Source organism: Monodon monoceros, unplaced genomic scaffold, assembly GCF_005190385.1.
Source record: "Monodon monoceros isolate NGI ecotype Baffin Bay Population unplaced genomic scaffold, NGI_Narwhal_1 Super_Scaffold_22, whole genome shotgun sequence".
NCBI lineage: Eukaryota > Metazoa > Chordata > Mammalia > Artiodactyla > Monodontidae > Monodon > Monodon monoceros.
The window spans coordinates 125,665,478-125,681,912 of NW_021703779.1; positions in this window are offsets into that span (position 1 = coordinate 125,665,478).

Consider the following 16,435-nt stretch of genomic DNA (forward strand, 5'->3'; position numbering starts at 1 on the left):
CTGTTTTTCTTTCTCAAGATTGCTTTGGCTCTTGGGGTCTTTTGTGTTTCCATACAAATTGTGAAATTTTTAGTTCTAGTTCTCTGAAAAATGCCATTGGTAGTTTGATAGGGATTGCATTGAACCTTTAGAGTGCTTTGGGGAGTATAATCATTTTCACAATATTGATTCTTTCAATCTAAGGACATGGTATATCTCTCCATCTGTTGGTATCATCTTTAATTTCTTTCATCCGTACCTTATAGTTTTCTGCATACAGGTCTTTTGTCTCCTTAGGTAGGTTTATTCCTAAGTATTTTAGTCTTTTTGCTGCAATGATAAATGGGAGTGTTTCCTTAACTTCTCTTTCAGATTTTTCATCATTAGTGTATAGGAATGCAAGAGATTTCTGTGCATTAATTTTGTATCCTGCTACTTTACCAAATTCATTGACTAGTCCTAGTAGCTTTCTGGTAGCATCTTTAGGATTCTCAACGTATAGTATAATGTCATCGGCAAACAGTGATAGTTTTTTGTTTTTGTTTTTTTGTTTTTTTTGCGGTACGTGCGCCTCTCACTGTTGTGGCCTCTCCCGTTGCGGAGCACAGGCTCCGGATGTGCAGGCTCAGCGGCCATGGCTCATGGGCCCAGCCGCTCCACGGCATATGGGATCTTCCCGGACTGGGGCACGAACCCGTGTCCCTGGCATCAGCAGGTGGACTCTCAACCACTGCGCCACCAGGGAAGCCCCAAACAGTGACAGCTTTACTTTTCTTTTCTGATTTGGATTCCATTTATTTCTTTTTCTTCTCTGACTGCCATGGCTAAAACTTCCAAACTATGTTGAATAATAGTGGTGAGAGTGGGCAACCATGTCTTGTTCCTGATCTTAGAGGAAATGGTTTCAGTTTTTCACATTGAGAATGATGTTGGCTGTGGGTTTGTCATATATGGCCTTTATTTTGTTGAAGTAAGTTAACTCTATGTCTACTTTGTGGAGGATTTTTATCATAAATGGGGTTGAATTTTGTCAAAAGCTTCCGCATCTACTGAGATGATGATATGGTTTTTATCCTTCAATTTTTTAGTATGGTGTATCATGTTGATTGATTTGCGTATATTGAAGAATCCTTGCATTCCTGGGATAAACCCCACTTGATCATGGTGTATTATCCTTTTAATGTGCTGTTGGATTCTGTTGGCTAGTATTTTGTTGAGGGTTTTTGCATCTATGTTCATCAGTGATATTGGCCTGTAGTTTTCTTTCTTTGTGACATCTTTTTCTGGTTTTGGTATCAGGGTGATGGTGGCCTCATAGAATGAGTTTGGGAGTGTTCCTCCCTCTGCTGTATTTTGGAAGAGTTTGAGAAGGATAGGTGTTAGCTCTTCTCTAAATGTTTAATAGAATTCGCCTGGGAAGCCATCTGGTCCTGGGATTTTGTTTGTTGGAAGATTTTTAATCACAGTCTCACTTTCAGTGCTTGTGATTGGTCTGTTTATATTTTCTATTTTTTCCTGGTTCAGTCTTGGAGGGTTGTGCATTTCTAACAATTTGTCCATTTCTTCCAAGTTGTCCATTTTATTGGCCTATAGTTGCCTGTAGTAATCTCTCATTATCCTTCGTATTTCTGCAGTGTCAGTTGTTACTTCTCCTTTTTCATTTCTAATTCTGTTGATTTGAGTCTTCTCCCTTTTTTTCTTGATGAGTCTGGCTAATGGTTTATCAATTTTGTTTATCTTCTCAAAGAACCAGCTTTTCATTTATTGATCTTTGCTCTTGTTTCCTTCATTTCTTTTTCATTTATTTCTGATCTGATCTTTATGATTTCTTTCCTTCTGCCAGCTTTGGGGTTTTTTTTGTTCTTCTTTCTCTAATTGCTTTAGGTGTAAAGTTAGGTTTTTTATTTGAGATGTTTCTTGTTTCTAGAGGTAGGATTGTATTGCCATAAACTTCCCTGTTAGAACTGCTTTTGCTGCATCCCTAGGTTTTGGGTCATAGTGTCTTCATTGTCATTTGTTTCTAGGTATGTTTTGATTTCCTCTTTGATTTCTTTGGTGATCTGTTGGTTATTTAGTTGCATATTGTTTAGCCTCCATGTGTTTGTGTTCTTTACAGTTTTTTTCCTGTAATTTATATATAGTCTCATAGCACTGTGGTCAGAAAAGATACTTGGTACGATTTCAATTTTCTTAAATTTACTGAGGCTTGATTCGTGATGCAAGATATGATCTATCCTGGAGAATGTTCCATAAGCCCTTGAGAAGAAAGTGTATTCTGTTGTTTTTGGATGGAATGTCCTATAAATATCAATTAAGTTCATCTGGTGTAATGTGTCATTTAACGCTTGTGTTTCCTTATTTGTTTTCATTTTGAACAATCTGTCCATTGGTGAAAGTGGGGTGTTAAGGTCCCCTACTATGAATGTGTTACTGTCGATTTCCCCTTTTTTGGCTGTTAGCATTTGCCTTATGTATTGAGGTGCTCCTATGTTGGGTGCATAGATGTTTACAGTTGTTATATCTTCTTCTTGGATCGATCCCTTGATCATTATGTAGTGTCCTTCTTTGTCTCTTGTAATAGTCTTTATTTTAAAGTCTATTTTTTCTGATATGAGAGTTGCTACTCCAGCTTTCTTTTGGTTTCCATTTGCATGGAATATCTTTTTCCGTCCCCTCACTCAGTCTGTATGTGTTCCTAGGTCTGAAGTGGGTCTCTTGTGGACAGCATATATACGGGTCTTGTTGTTGTATTTATTCAGCCAGTCTATGTCTTTTGGTTGGAGCATTTAATCCATTCACATTTAAGGTAATTATCAATATGTATGTGCCTATTACCATTTTCTTAATTGTTTTGGGTTTGTTATTGTAGGTCTTTTCCTTCTCTTGTGTTTCCTGCCTAGAGAAGTTCCTTTAGCATTTGTTGTAAAGCTGGTTATGTGGTGCTGAATTCTCTTAGTTTTGGCTTGTCGGTAAAGGTTTTAATTTCTCCATCGAATCTGAATGAGATCCTTGCTGGGTAGAGTAATCTTGGTTGTAGGTTTTTCTCCTTCATCACTTTAAATATGTCCTCCCACTCCTTTCCGGTTTGCAGTTTTTGCTGAAATTTCAGCTGTTAACCTTATGGGGATATTCTTGTATGTTATTTGTTGCCTTTCCTTTGCTGCTTTTAATATTTTTTCTTTGTATTTAATTTTTCATAGTTTGATTAATATGTGTCTTGGCGTGTTCCTCCTTGGGTTTATCCTGTATGGGACCCTCTGCACATCCTGGGCTTGATTAACTATTTCCTTTCCCATATTAGGGAAGTTTTCAACTATAATCTCTTCAAATATTTTCTCAGTCCCTTTCTTTTTCTCTTCTTCTTCTGGAACCCCTATAATTTGAATGCTGGTGCATTTAATGTTGTCTCAGAGGTCTCTGAGACTGTCCTCAATTCTTTTCATTCTTTTTTCTTTATTCTGCTCTGCAGTAGTTATTTCCAGTATTTTATCTTCCAGGTCACTTATCCGTTCTTCTGCCTCAGTTATTCTGCTATTGATTACTTCTAGAGAATTTTTAATTTCATTTATTATTTCGTTCATCATTGTTTGTTTGCTGTTTAGTTCTTTAGGTCCTTGTTAAATGTTTATTGTATTTTCTCCATTCTATTTCCAAGATTTTGCATCATATTTACTATAATTATTCTGAATTCTTTTTCAGGTAGACTGTCTATTTCCTGTTCATTTTTTTCTTCTGGTGGGCTTTTACCTTGCTCCTTCATCTGCTGTGTGTTTCTCTGTCTTCTCATATTGCTTAACTTACTGTGTTTGGGGTCTCCTTTTTGCAGCCTGCAGGTTCGTAATTTCTGTTGTTTTTGGTGTCTGCTCCCAGTGGGTAAGGTTGGTTCAGTGGGTTGTGTAGGCTTCCTGGTGGAGGGGACTGGTGCCTGTGTTCTGGTGGATGAGTCTGGATCTTGTCTTTCTGGTGGGCAGGATCACGTCCAGTGGTGTGTTTTGGGGTGTCTGTGACCTTAGTATGATTTTAGGCAGCCTCTCTGCTAATGGGTGGGGTTGTGTTCCTGTCCTGCTGGTTGTTTGGCATGGGATGTCTAGCACTGGGACTTGCTGGTCGTTGGGTGGAGCTGGGTCTTAGTGTTCAGACAGAGATCTCTGGGAGAGCTCCTGCTGATTGATATTACATGGGGCCAGGAGGTTTCTGGTGGTCCAATGTCCTGGGCTCGGCTCTCCCATCTCAGAGGCTCAGGCCTGACACCAGGCCAGGGTACCAAAAGCCTGTCAGCCACACTGCTCTACCCACGCCTGGGTCTTCTCAGAGTTCTTTCTACCTCTCTCTTCAGTCTCGCCCCTACAGATTCTTTAAAAAAATATGTTTATTGAAGTATAGTTGATGTACAATATTATGTTAGTTCCAGGTGTATAGCACTGTGAATCAGTTATACATATATATGTATATTCTTCAGATTCTCTTCCCTTATAGTTTATTACAAAATATTGAGTATAGTTCCCTGTGCTGTACAATAGGTCCTTGATCTTACAGATTCTTTTTGTCCCCAAGATACTCAGCAACTCAACCTCCAGAACTTCGCACATCCCATCTGACCCTGGACCCTGTAGCTGTGGCCATAGTATTCCAACATCCACAGTCTCCTCTGAAGGGCCTGCCCACTCAAGCTAGGGCTTCTTAATACTAGGGCCAGTGGTGGAACCAACTGTCCTTGGTGAAAATCTGCCATATATATGAACATGGCTCTTCAGGCTGCCTGCAGAAGGGATTGCTTTAATAGGGTAGCGTTTATTCCAGTCTGCCTGGGGCTGGCTTTTGTGATCTGATAGGATGTCTACCCAGTAGGCTCCTTTCACATACAAGTTCAGGCACAGACTGTCTCCGTGTGTCACCTGTCCATGATGCTTATTCTGCAGTGAAACCTCTGCTTTCCCAAACTACCTCTGCTGAGTCAGTGATCCTAGGCAGCAAAGAAAGGCAGGGTCAGCAGCAATATGCTTGTCCAATGACATTTATTGAACATTTATTGTGTGTCTTGTCTGTGATGCTTGCTGGGGTGACAAAGAGGAGAAAGACTCCTTGTATTCCAGAAGTTCATAGTCTTCTGGGAAAGGCAATTCTGTACAAGCCAACTAACTTCCATGATAGGGAAGCCACAGGGGCTGAGAGGCCTTGGACAAACAGCCTAACTTCCCAAACCAAAGGAAAAAATCTTTCAACCTTCCCAAGTTCCATACTGACAGTGTTCTTTCCCCACTACCCATCCCCTGCCCCAGCTCCACTGCACTGCAGCTATTGATGGAGGTCTAGAGATAGAAAGAAATTAATTTGATAGACAAGCAGAGAGGCAGTTTCTAGTAAGAGGATGGAGGATGGTGGTGTTGGGTGCCATGATGTCACTAAGAGAGTAGCCATCCCGCTGGCAGTACCACTTAGGCTCCAAAGCAAGAGCTGAGGGAGGCCCCTGAGACCATGGTTATGAATGGCCTTATCTCTAGGAGGCACTTACACAATGGGAGCTATAATTATTGTCCTAGTGTGTTGCTTGATTTTGAATAGTCCCCACAGACACTACATAGGATGAATATTGATAGCTGTGGTCCAGTGGAAAGAGGCATGAACTCGGGGTCAGGGATTTGCATTCTAATTCTGGCCAAGCCACTTACTAGCTATGTGACCTTGGGTAATTTATTTACCTTCCTTGCCTCTGTTTCCTCATCTGTCAAATGAGGTTAATAATAGTATTTTGGTTAGGATCAAAGGAGATCATATGTTTTAAAATTCCTCCATAGAGCCTGACATACTATGTGTAATCCACACATGGTTACTTGCTGTTGTTATTAAAACACATCTTCCTTCTTCTCATTGGCAGTAATAGAAGCAACAGCAACATCTTTGTACCAACTCCTCTTTCTCCCTGTGTCTGGCCTCTCTCCCTCTCAGATAGCTGAGTCTCTAAGCAAGTGGTCAGCAAAGAACCTGACAATATGGACAGAGATGTCATCAGGTAGGTCTAGGCAGCTTCCTAGCAAAGAATTGATAGTTGCTGCCAGAGAGAGGGCTTCCGGAGTGGGGACAGGGAAGAGGACTGAGCTCATGTGCTCAGATTACTGCATCCCTCTGAGGAGGTTAACTTGTACATTTCATCTGACGAGTGTGTTAAAGCAGTAATGAGTTCAGTGCAGTCCTTTTTCTGGGAATTAATGACTGGGGAGACAGTATGGTCCTTTTTGTAGCCATTAGTGCTGGGCTATTACTGATTCCAGGAAGGACTACATTAGTGCTATGGTGAGGGTATGAGCCCAGTGTTTTCCTAGATTAGCTGATTGCCTGTGGGGACGCACTTGGTGCTTTGAGCCATTCAGCTGCCTATAACATTTTTATCTGTTCCATGCTTGCACTAATAATGTTTGCATGGTTGGGAAGATTTTAAGCAATGTGATGGCCAATGTCATTGTCAGCCCCCAAATTAGACTGTACCTTTTAAGTGGAAGGCATTTAGCTTGGACATAAAATGTCATTTGGGAGAGAATGGATGGTGGCTTTGGTTGCCATTGGTTACCTCCCTCCAACCTGAGAGCTTCAGGTCTGGGTTTTGATATTCAAGAAATTAGCATCAAGACTCTTCTCTCTCTCCCTTTCTATTTCCCTCCCTCCTTCCCTCCTTTCTTTCCTCATTCCTTCTTCCTTCCTTCCTTCCTTTGTTTCAAGAACATTGAATAGGAGTTCTATGCTCTTAACAAATTTTATGTGCACAGCACCATATCTTTAACTATAGGTGCTTTGTTGTACAGCAGATCTCGAGAGCTTATTCATATTGTATAATTTTAACCTTATATTCATTGACCAACAGTTCTCCATTTCCCCCTACCATAAGTTCTGGCAGCCATCATTCTATTCTCTGCATGTATGAGTTTGTCTATTTTAGATTCCTCATAGAAGTGAAAGCCTTCCATGTCCTTTTGTGATTGGCTTATTTCACTTAGCATAATGTCCTTCAGGTTCATCCATCTTGTCAAGTGGCAAGTGGCAGAATTTCCTTATTTTTTAAGGCTCTTTTCCTTATTTTTTCCATTATATGTATAAACCATATTTTCTTCATTCATTTATCTCTCAGGGGACTTTTGGGTTGTTTCCATATCTTGGCTCCTGTGACTAGTGCTACTCTGAACATGGAAGTGCAGGTATCTCTTTGAGATACTGATTTAAATTGTTTGGGAAAATACCCAGGGGTGGGATCACTGGATCATATGGTAGTACTATCACAGATGTATGCATATGTCCAAACTCATCAAAGTATGGACATGCAATTTTTTATATTTATTTTTAATTTTTTTATTTTTTCTTATTAGTCATCCATTTTTATACACATCAGCATATACATGTCAATCCCACTCTCCCAATCCATCACACCACCACCCCCACCACCCACCGCTTTCCTCCCTTGGTGTCCATACGTATTTTCTCTACTTCTGTGTCTCAATTTCTGCTCTGCAAACCAGTTCATCTGTACCATTTTCTAGCTTCCACATGTATGCCTTAATTCATGATATTTGTTTTTCTCTTTCTGACTTACTTCACTCTGCATGACAGTCTGTAGATGCATCCACGTCTCTACAAATGACCCAATTTCGTTCCTTTTCATGGCTGAGTAATATTCCACTGCATATATGTACCACATCTTCTTTATCCATTCGTCTGTTGATGGGCATTTAGGTTGCTTCCATGTCCTGGCTATTGTAAAGAGTGCTGCAGTGAATATTGGGGTGCATGTGTCTTTTTGAATTATGGTTTTCTCTGGGTATATGCTCAGTAGTGGGGTTCCTGGATCATATGGTAATTCTATTTTTAGTTTTTTAAGGAATCTCCATACTGTTCTCCATAGTGGTTGTTTCAATTTACATTCCCACAAACAGTGCAAGAGCGTTCCCTTTTCTCCACACCCTCTCCAGCATTTGTTGCTTGTAGATTTTCTGATGATGCCCATTCTAACTGGTGTGAGGTGATACTTCATGGTAGTTTTGATTTGCATTTCTCTAATAATTAGGGATGTTGAGCAGCTTTTCATGTGCTTATTGGCCATCTGTATGTCTTCTTTGGAGAAATATCTATTTAGGTCTTCTGCCCATTTTTGGATTGGGTTGTTTGTTTCTTTAATATTGAGCTGCATGAGCTGTTTATATATTTTGGAGATGAACCCTTTCTCCAGTGATTCATTTGCAAATATTTTCTCCCATTCTGAGGGTTGTCTTTTCATCTTGTTTATGGTTTCCTTTGCTGTGCAAAAGGTTTTAAGTTTCATTAGGTCCCATTTGTTTATTTTTGTTTTTATTTCCATTACTCTAGGAGGTGGATCAAAAAAGATCTTGCTGTGATTTATGTCAAAGAGTGTTCTGCCTATGTTTTCCTCTAAGAGTTTTATAGTGCCCAGTCTTACATTTAGGTCTCTAATCCATTTTGAGTTTATTTTTGTGTATGGTGTTAGGGAGTGTTTTAATTTCATTCTTTTACATGTAGCTGTCCAGTTTTCCCAGCACCACTTATTGAAGAGACTGTCTTTTATCCATTGTATATCCTTGCCTCTTTTGTCTTAGATTAGTTGACCATAGGTGCATGGGTTTATCTCTGAGCTTTCTATCCTGTTCCATTTATCTATATTTCTGTTTTTGTGCCAGTACCATATTGTCTTGACTACTGTAGTTTTGTAGTATAGTCTGAAGTCAGGGAGCCTGATTCCCCCAGCTCCATTTTTTTCCCTCATGACTGCTTTGGGTATTTGGGGTCTTTTGTGTCACCATACAAATTTTAACATTTTTTGTTCTAGTTCTATAAAAAATGCCATTGGTAATTTGATAGGGATTGCATTGAATCTGTGGATTGCTTTGGGTAGTATAGTCATTTTCACAATATTGATTCTTACAATCTAAGAACATGGTATATCTCTCCATCTGTTGGTATTATCTTTAATTTCTTTCATCAGTATCTTATGGTTTTCTGCATACAGGTCTTTTGTCTCCATAAGTAGGTTTATTCTTAGGTATTTTACTCTTTTTGTTGCAATGGTAAATGGGAGTGTTTCCTTAAATTCTCTTTCAGATTTTTCATCATTAGTGTATAAGAATGCAGGAGATTTCTGTGCATCAATTTTGTATCCTGCTCCTTTACCAAATTTATTGATAAGCTCTAGCAGTTTTCTGGTGGCATCTTTAGGATTCTCTATGTATAGTATCATGTCATCTGCAAACAGTGACAGCTTTATTTCTTCTTTTCCAATTTGTATTCTTTTTTATTTCTTTTTCTTCTCTGATTGCTGTGGCTAGGACTTCCAAAGCTATGTTAAATAATCGTGGTGAGAGTGGACATCCTTGTCTTCTTCCTGATCTTAGAGGAAATGGTTTCAGTTTTTCACCATTGAGAATGATGTTTGCTGTGGGTTTGTCGTATATGGCCTTTATTATGTTGAGGTAGGTTCCCTCTATGCCCACTTTCTGGAGAGTTTTTATCATAAATGGATGTTGAATTTTGTCAAAAGTTTTTTCTGCATCTATTGAGATGATCATATGGTTTTTACTCTTCAATTTGTTAATATGGTGTATCACATTGATTGATTTGCATATATTGAAGAATTCTTGCATCTCTGGGATAAATCCTACTTGTTCACGGTGTATGATCCTTTTAATGTGTTGTTGGATTCTGTTTGCTAGTATTTTGTTGAGGATTTTTGCATCTACATTCATCAGTGATATTGGCCTGAAACTTTCTTTGTGACATCTTTGTCTGGTTTTGGTATAAGGGTGATGTTACTCTCTGTTGTACAGCAAAGTGAATCAGCCATATGCATACATATATCCCCATATTCCCTCCCTCTTGAGCCTCCCTCCCACCCTCCTTATCCCACCCCTCTAGGTGGTCACAAAGCACCAAGCTGATCTCCCTGTGCTATGCGGCTGCTTCCTACTAGCTATCTATTTTACATTTGGTAGTGTATATATGTCAATGCTACTCCCTCACTTCATCCCAGCTTACCCTTCCCTCTCCCCGTGTCCTCAAGTCCATTCTCTACATCTGCATCTTTATTCCTTTATTCCTGTCCTGCCCCTAGGTTCATCAGAACCATTTTATTTTTTTTAGATTCCATATATATGTGTTAACATACAGTATTTGTTTTTCTCTTTCTGACTTACTTCACTCTGTATGACAGACTCTAGGTCCATCTACCTCACTACAAATAACTCAATTTCGTTTCTTTTTATGGCTAATATTCCATTGTATATATATATGCCACATCTTCTTTATCCATTCATCTGTTGATGGACACTTAGGTTGCTTCCATGTCCTGGCTATTGTAAATAGTGTTGCAATGAACATTGTGGTACATGTCTCTTTTTGTTTTGTTTTGGTTTTTTTCCCCAACAAGTAGTGCTAGAATAACTGGATAGCCATATGGGAAAAAATGAATTTCAACCACCAACCTGACACCATACATAAAACTTAACTTTAAATGGATTATTAAGTGAAATGAAAAAGTTAAAACCCTAAAACTTTTAGAAAAAAAAGAAAAACATCTTTGTGACTTGGTGGAAGGCAAATGTTTCTTACATACATCAAAGAAAGCAATACTATAAAAGGAGAAAACAATCATGAATTAGACTTCATCCAAATTAAAATTTTCTGATTATCAAAAGAAACCATGTAGAAAATAAGTATGCAAGTCACATAAGGAAAATATAGTCACACAACAATTATATGAAAAAAAATCTGATAGCCAGTATATATTGACATCCTACAACTCAATAATAAGAAGACAAGCAATCTAATTGTAAGAAGAACAAAATATTTGAGCACTCACTTCACAAAAGGAGACATAAGAATTATTAAAAGGCACATGAAAAGTATTCAACATCATCTGTAATCAGGCAAATGCAAATTAAAACTGCAATGAGATACACACCCACCAGAATGGGTAAACTGAAAAGACTCATACACCACCAAGTATTGCAATAACTTGTACAAAATTGTTAATAGCAGTTTTATTCATAATAGCTAAAAATCGAAAACAACCCAGGTGTCCTTCAAAAGAAGAATGGATTAAAAAGCTGCGATACAGTCAAACAATGTAATACTACTCAAAAATAAAAAGGAATGAATTGCTGATACATGCAATGACTTGGGTTAATCTCAAAATAGCATGCTCAGTGAAAGAAGCCTTACATGAAAGATTACATACTATAGGATACCTATTATATAACTCTCAAACAAGCAAAACTACTTTTTATAGAAAAAAATCAAATTAGTGTGGATAGTGTGGGGATTAACTGGGAAGCCTCATGAGGAAACTTTGTGGGAAGATGATGATATTCTGTATTTTGATATTCATTTATATCATTTAGGTGTATTCATTTGTTAAAAACCAGAGAACAAGTACTAAAGATTTGAGCATTTCATTTCATATACATTTATATAAAAATAAAAAGCTCTGAACTTTTTATTTTATGTGATATGGCTGCTGAAGTATTTTGTGGGAAGTGTACTGATGTCTGTAATTAATTTTGCATTGTGCCTCCCCCCAAAAACCTGGATTAACTAATGGATTGAGGGATGGATAGGTATGTGATAAAGCAAATATAGTAAAATCATAATGGTAGAAACTAGGTGATGGTAACCTGTGTGTTCATTGTTAAATTATTTCTACTTTACTGCAAGTTTTTAAAAATTCACAATAAAGGGTTGGAAAAAGAGGCCAATAGTGGAGATGTCGTGGAATGTTAAAAAAAAAACATAAAAAAGCAGGAAAGAAGGTTTAGGGAAAGAAAGAACAGATGGGAGAAATAGAAAAGAGATAACAATATGGTATACTTAAACATAATCATATCAATAATGTTCTGAATGTAAATAGTTGAAAAATTCCCCATAAAAGTAAGAAATTGTAAGAATGCATGAAAAATCAAAGACCCAATTATAGGCTATTTACAAGAAACGCAGTTTAAATGTAAAGACACAGATTGGTTGAATGTAATAGGGCAGAAGAAATAAACCATGCAACTGCTAAACATAAAGCTGGTGTGGCTATATTGCTATCAGACAAAGTAGGTTTAAATATAAGAAGAATTTCCATAGAAAGAAGGATAGTCACAACAATAACATTTTCAATTAATCAAGAAGACACAATAATCCTTAATGTGTATGCATCTAGCATAGAGCCAGCAACAATTGTAGAATGTACACTTTTCTCAAGTACACATTGTATGTTTGCTAAGAAAGACCATAATTTCAGAGTGTGTTCTCTGACCACAATGGAATTAAACTAAAAATCAAGAACTAAAAGAGATCTTAAAAATCCTTAACTATTTGGAAATTAACAACCACTTCCAAGTAATCCATGCAACAATAAAGAAATTGTAAAGTATTTTGGATTAAATGATAACAAAAATACAGCATATCAAAATTGTGGGATGTGCTAAAGAAGTGCTGACAGGGAAATCCATAGCTTCAAATACTTATATTAGCAAAGACGAACGGTCTAAAATCTATGTTTTAGCTTTTACTTCAAGAAAAGAAGAGGAATGATGAAGAGGAGGAGGAGGGGAAGAGGAGAGTGTATTAAACCCAAATTTTGTGTGTGTGTGTGTGTATAGTATATATATATAGGGAAATACTACAGTACTACAGATAGTGAAAATCAATAAATTAGAAAATGAACACAAAACAGAAAAAAATTAATTAAGCTAAATGATGATTTTAAAAGATTAATAAAATTGAGGAACCTCTAGCTATACTAATCAAGAAAATTGAGATAAGACCTCAATTAGCAATATCAGAATGAAAAAGGTGACTACTACAGATCCTCCAAATATTAAAAGGATAATAAGAGAATGTTATGAACAACTTTATGCCAATAAATTCAACAAGTTAGACAAAATCTTTGACAGAGACACATTGCAAAAATGGAACAAAAGGCAAAAGAAAATATGCATAACCTTATGTTAATTAAATTAATTAAATTCATAATTTAAAGCCTTCCCACTATGAAAACTCCTAGCTCAGATGTTTTGTTAATGAATTCTATCAAATATTCAAGGAAGAAAGGCAAATGCTATTTCAACTCCCAGAAAATAATGGAAGAGGAAACACTTCCCAAAACTTTTTATGAACTCAGTATTAACCTGATTCTGTAAGTGAAAACATTATAAGAAAGCAAAACTATAGACCAATATCTCTCATGAACATAGATTCAAAAATGCTTAACAAAATATTAAGTCAAATATAGCAATATATTTAAAAAGATGATATATCAAGACCAAGTGGAGTTCATCTGGGAATACAAAGTTGGCTTAATATTTGAATATCAATCCATGTAATTCACCATATTACTGGAGTAAACAAAATATGATCATACAAATAGATGCAGGAAATTAATTTGATACAGTTTAAAACCCAGTCATGTTTAACAATAAACAAAATAGCCTCTCAGGTAACTATGAATAGAAGGGAACTTCCTCACTCTGTTAATTAGAATCTATAAAGAACATACACCTACTCGGAGCAACTAGGCAAGAAAAAGAAATAAAAGGCATCCAAATTGGAAAGAAAGAAGCAAAACTGGCACTATTTGTGGATGACATAATTTTTATATACAGAAAACCCTAAAGCTTCCACCAAAAAGCTATTAGAAATAATAAAAGAATACTTTAAAGTTGCAGGTTTCAAAAGCAATATACAAATATCTGTTGCATTTGCATATGCTAACAGTGAAATAGCAGGAGGAGAAATTAAGAAAACAATTCCATTTATGATCATATCAAAAGAATAAAATCCCTAGTAATAGATTTAAACAAGGAGACAAAAGACCTGTACTCTAAAACTATAAAATATTGCTGGAAGAAATTAAAGAAGACACAAAGAAATGGAAAGATATTCAGTTCTCATGTGTTGGAAGAACTAACATTGTTAAAATACATTTATTACCTAAAGTAATCTACAGATTCTATGCAATCCCTATCAAAATCACAGTGACATTTTTCACAGAAATAGAACAAAAATTTCTCAAATTTATATGAAACTATTAAAGACCCTTAATAGCCAAAGTAATCTCAAGAAAAAAGAACAAAGCTGGAGGTATCACACTCCCTGATTTCAAATTATATTACAAAGCTGTCATAATCAAAACAGCATGGTACTGGCAGAAAAACAGAAACATTGATTAATGGAACAGAGTTGTGAGCCCAGTAATAAGCCCACACATGTATGGACAGTTAACTTACAACAAAGAATACAATGGAGAAAGAATAGTCTATTCAATAAATGGTGTTGGGAAAACTGAACAGCCACATGCAAATGAAAGAAATTAGCCTACTATCTCACATTACACACAAAATCAACTCAAAGTGGATTAAAGAATGAATGTATGGACTGAAACCATAAAACTTGTAAAAGAAAAATAGACAGTACACTCTTGGAAATCAGTCTTAGCAATATCTTTCTGGGTATGTCTCCTTAGGCAAGGGAAACAAAAGCAAAAACATACAAATGGGACTATATCAAACTAAAAAGCTTCTGCACAGCAAAGGAAACTCAGCAGTGTTGAAAGGGGTTTGTTATGAATAACAAAAGACACCTTTATTTCTTTTATCGCTTAGGAAATCCCAAGGGTTTTAGGAGTTTTGTGCCAGGAATAGGAAAGAAGACCAAATTACAATTTTTATTATAAATCACAATATTACAATAGAGAGCCCAAAAATAGATATATTGATTTTTTCCCCATTTGTTTATTTATTTTAATTTTTATTTTATATTGGGGTATAGTTGATTAACAGTGTTGTGTTAGTTTCAGGTGTACAGCAAAGTAATTCAGTTATACATATACATGTATCTATTCTTTTTCAAATTCTTTTCCCATTTAGGCTATTACAGACCACTGAGCAGAGTTCCCTGCTGCTATACAGTAGGTCCTTGTTGGTTATCTATTTTATATACAGCAGTGTGTACATGTCAATCGCAAACTCCCTAATTATCCCTCCCTCCCACCCTCCCCCCGGTAACTGTAAGTTTGTTCTCTAAGTCTGTGAGTCTGTTCTCTAAGTCTGTGAACTTAGTAAATAAGTTCATTTGTGTCATATTTTAGATTCCACATATAAGTGATATCATATGATATTTGTCTTTCTCTGTCTGACTTACTTCACTTAGTATGATAACCCCTGGGTCCATCCATGTTGCTGCGAATGGCATTATTTCATTCTTTTTAATCATTTTTGACAAAGGTGCCAAGGTAACTGAGTTGGGAAAGGATAATTTTTTTCAACAAATGGTGCCAGAACAACTGGATATCTGATATGGAAAAAAAGTAACCTTGGCCCTTACCTCATGCCAGTCATGAATATTAATGTGACATGGATCATAGACTTTAACATAAAAGCTGAAATTATAAAACTTAGGAGAAAATCTTTTTGACCTTGGGTTATACGCAATTTTCTTAATTAGGACACAAAACCCACAAGCCATAAGCAATTGATAATTTGGACTTCTTCAAAATTAAAACCATGTGCTCTTCAAAAGACATCATTTAGAAAATGAAAAAACAAGCTATAGAGTGGGAGGAGATGTTCACAGCACATATATTTGATGTAGGACTTGTATTCAGAGACTATAAATAACTCTATAAAAATTCAGTAATAATAAGAAAAACAATCCAATTATAAATGGGTAAATGATTCGAACAGCTCACATCACAAAATAAAATATATGAATAATCTGTAAGTTCTTGAAAAGATGCTCAGTCATTAGGGAAATGCAAAGTAAAATTACAAGGTACTACCACACACCTAAAAAAATGATTAAAACAACAACAAAAATAAAAAGACTGAGGACACCAGGACAGGCACACCAAGTGCTGTTGAGAATGTGGACCAACTAGAACTTTTATGCATTGCAAGTGGAAATGTAAATGGTACAGACACTTTGGAAAAGAATTTACCACTTTCTCATAATGTTTAGCATACATTTATCATGTGAGTCAGCAGTTTTACTTGTAGATGTTTCTCAAAGAGAAATCAAAACATATGTCCACATAAATGTTCATAGAAGCTTCATTCACAAGAGCTGAAAACTAGAAACAACTCACATGTCCAGCAACAGGTCAATAGATTTGTTAAAGACTAGTGTATTTGTATACATATTATGTGAGCCAGCAATTCCAGTCCTAAGTATTTACTCAAGAAAAAATAAAACCATAAGTCTACACAAAAACTTGTTTGTGAATGTTAATAGAAGCATTATTTATAATAGCAAAATTGGAGGTGATTAGCTGCCCATCAACTGGTGCGCGGACAAACAAAATTTGGCAAATCTGTAATATAGGATGCTAGTCAGCAATATAAAAGAATGAACTACTGATAACAGCCACACCTGCATCAATCCACGTTATGCTAAGTGAAAGAAGTCAAACACAAAAGAGCAC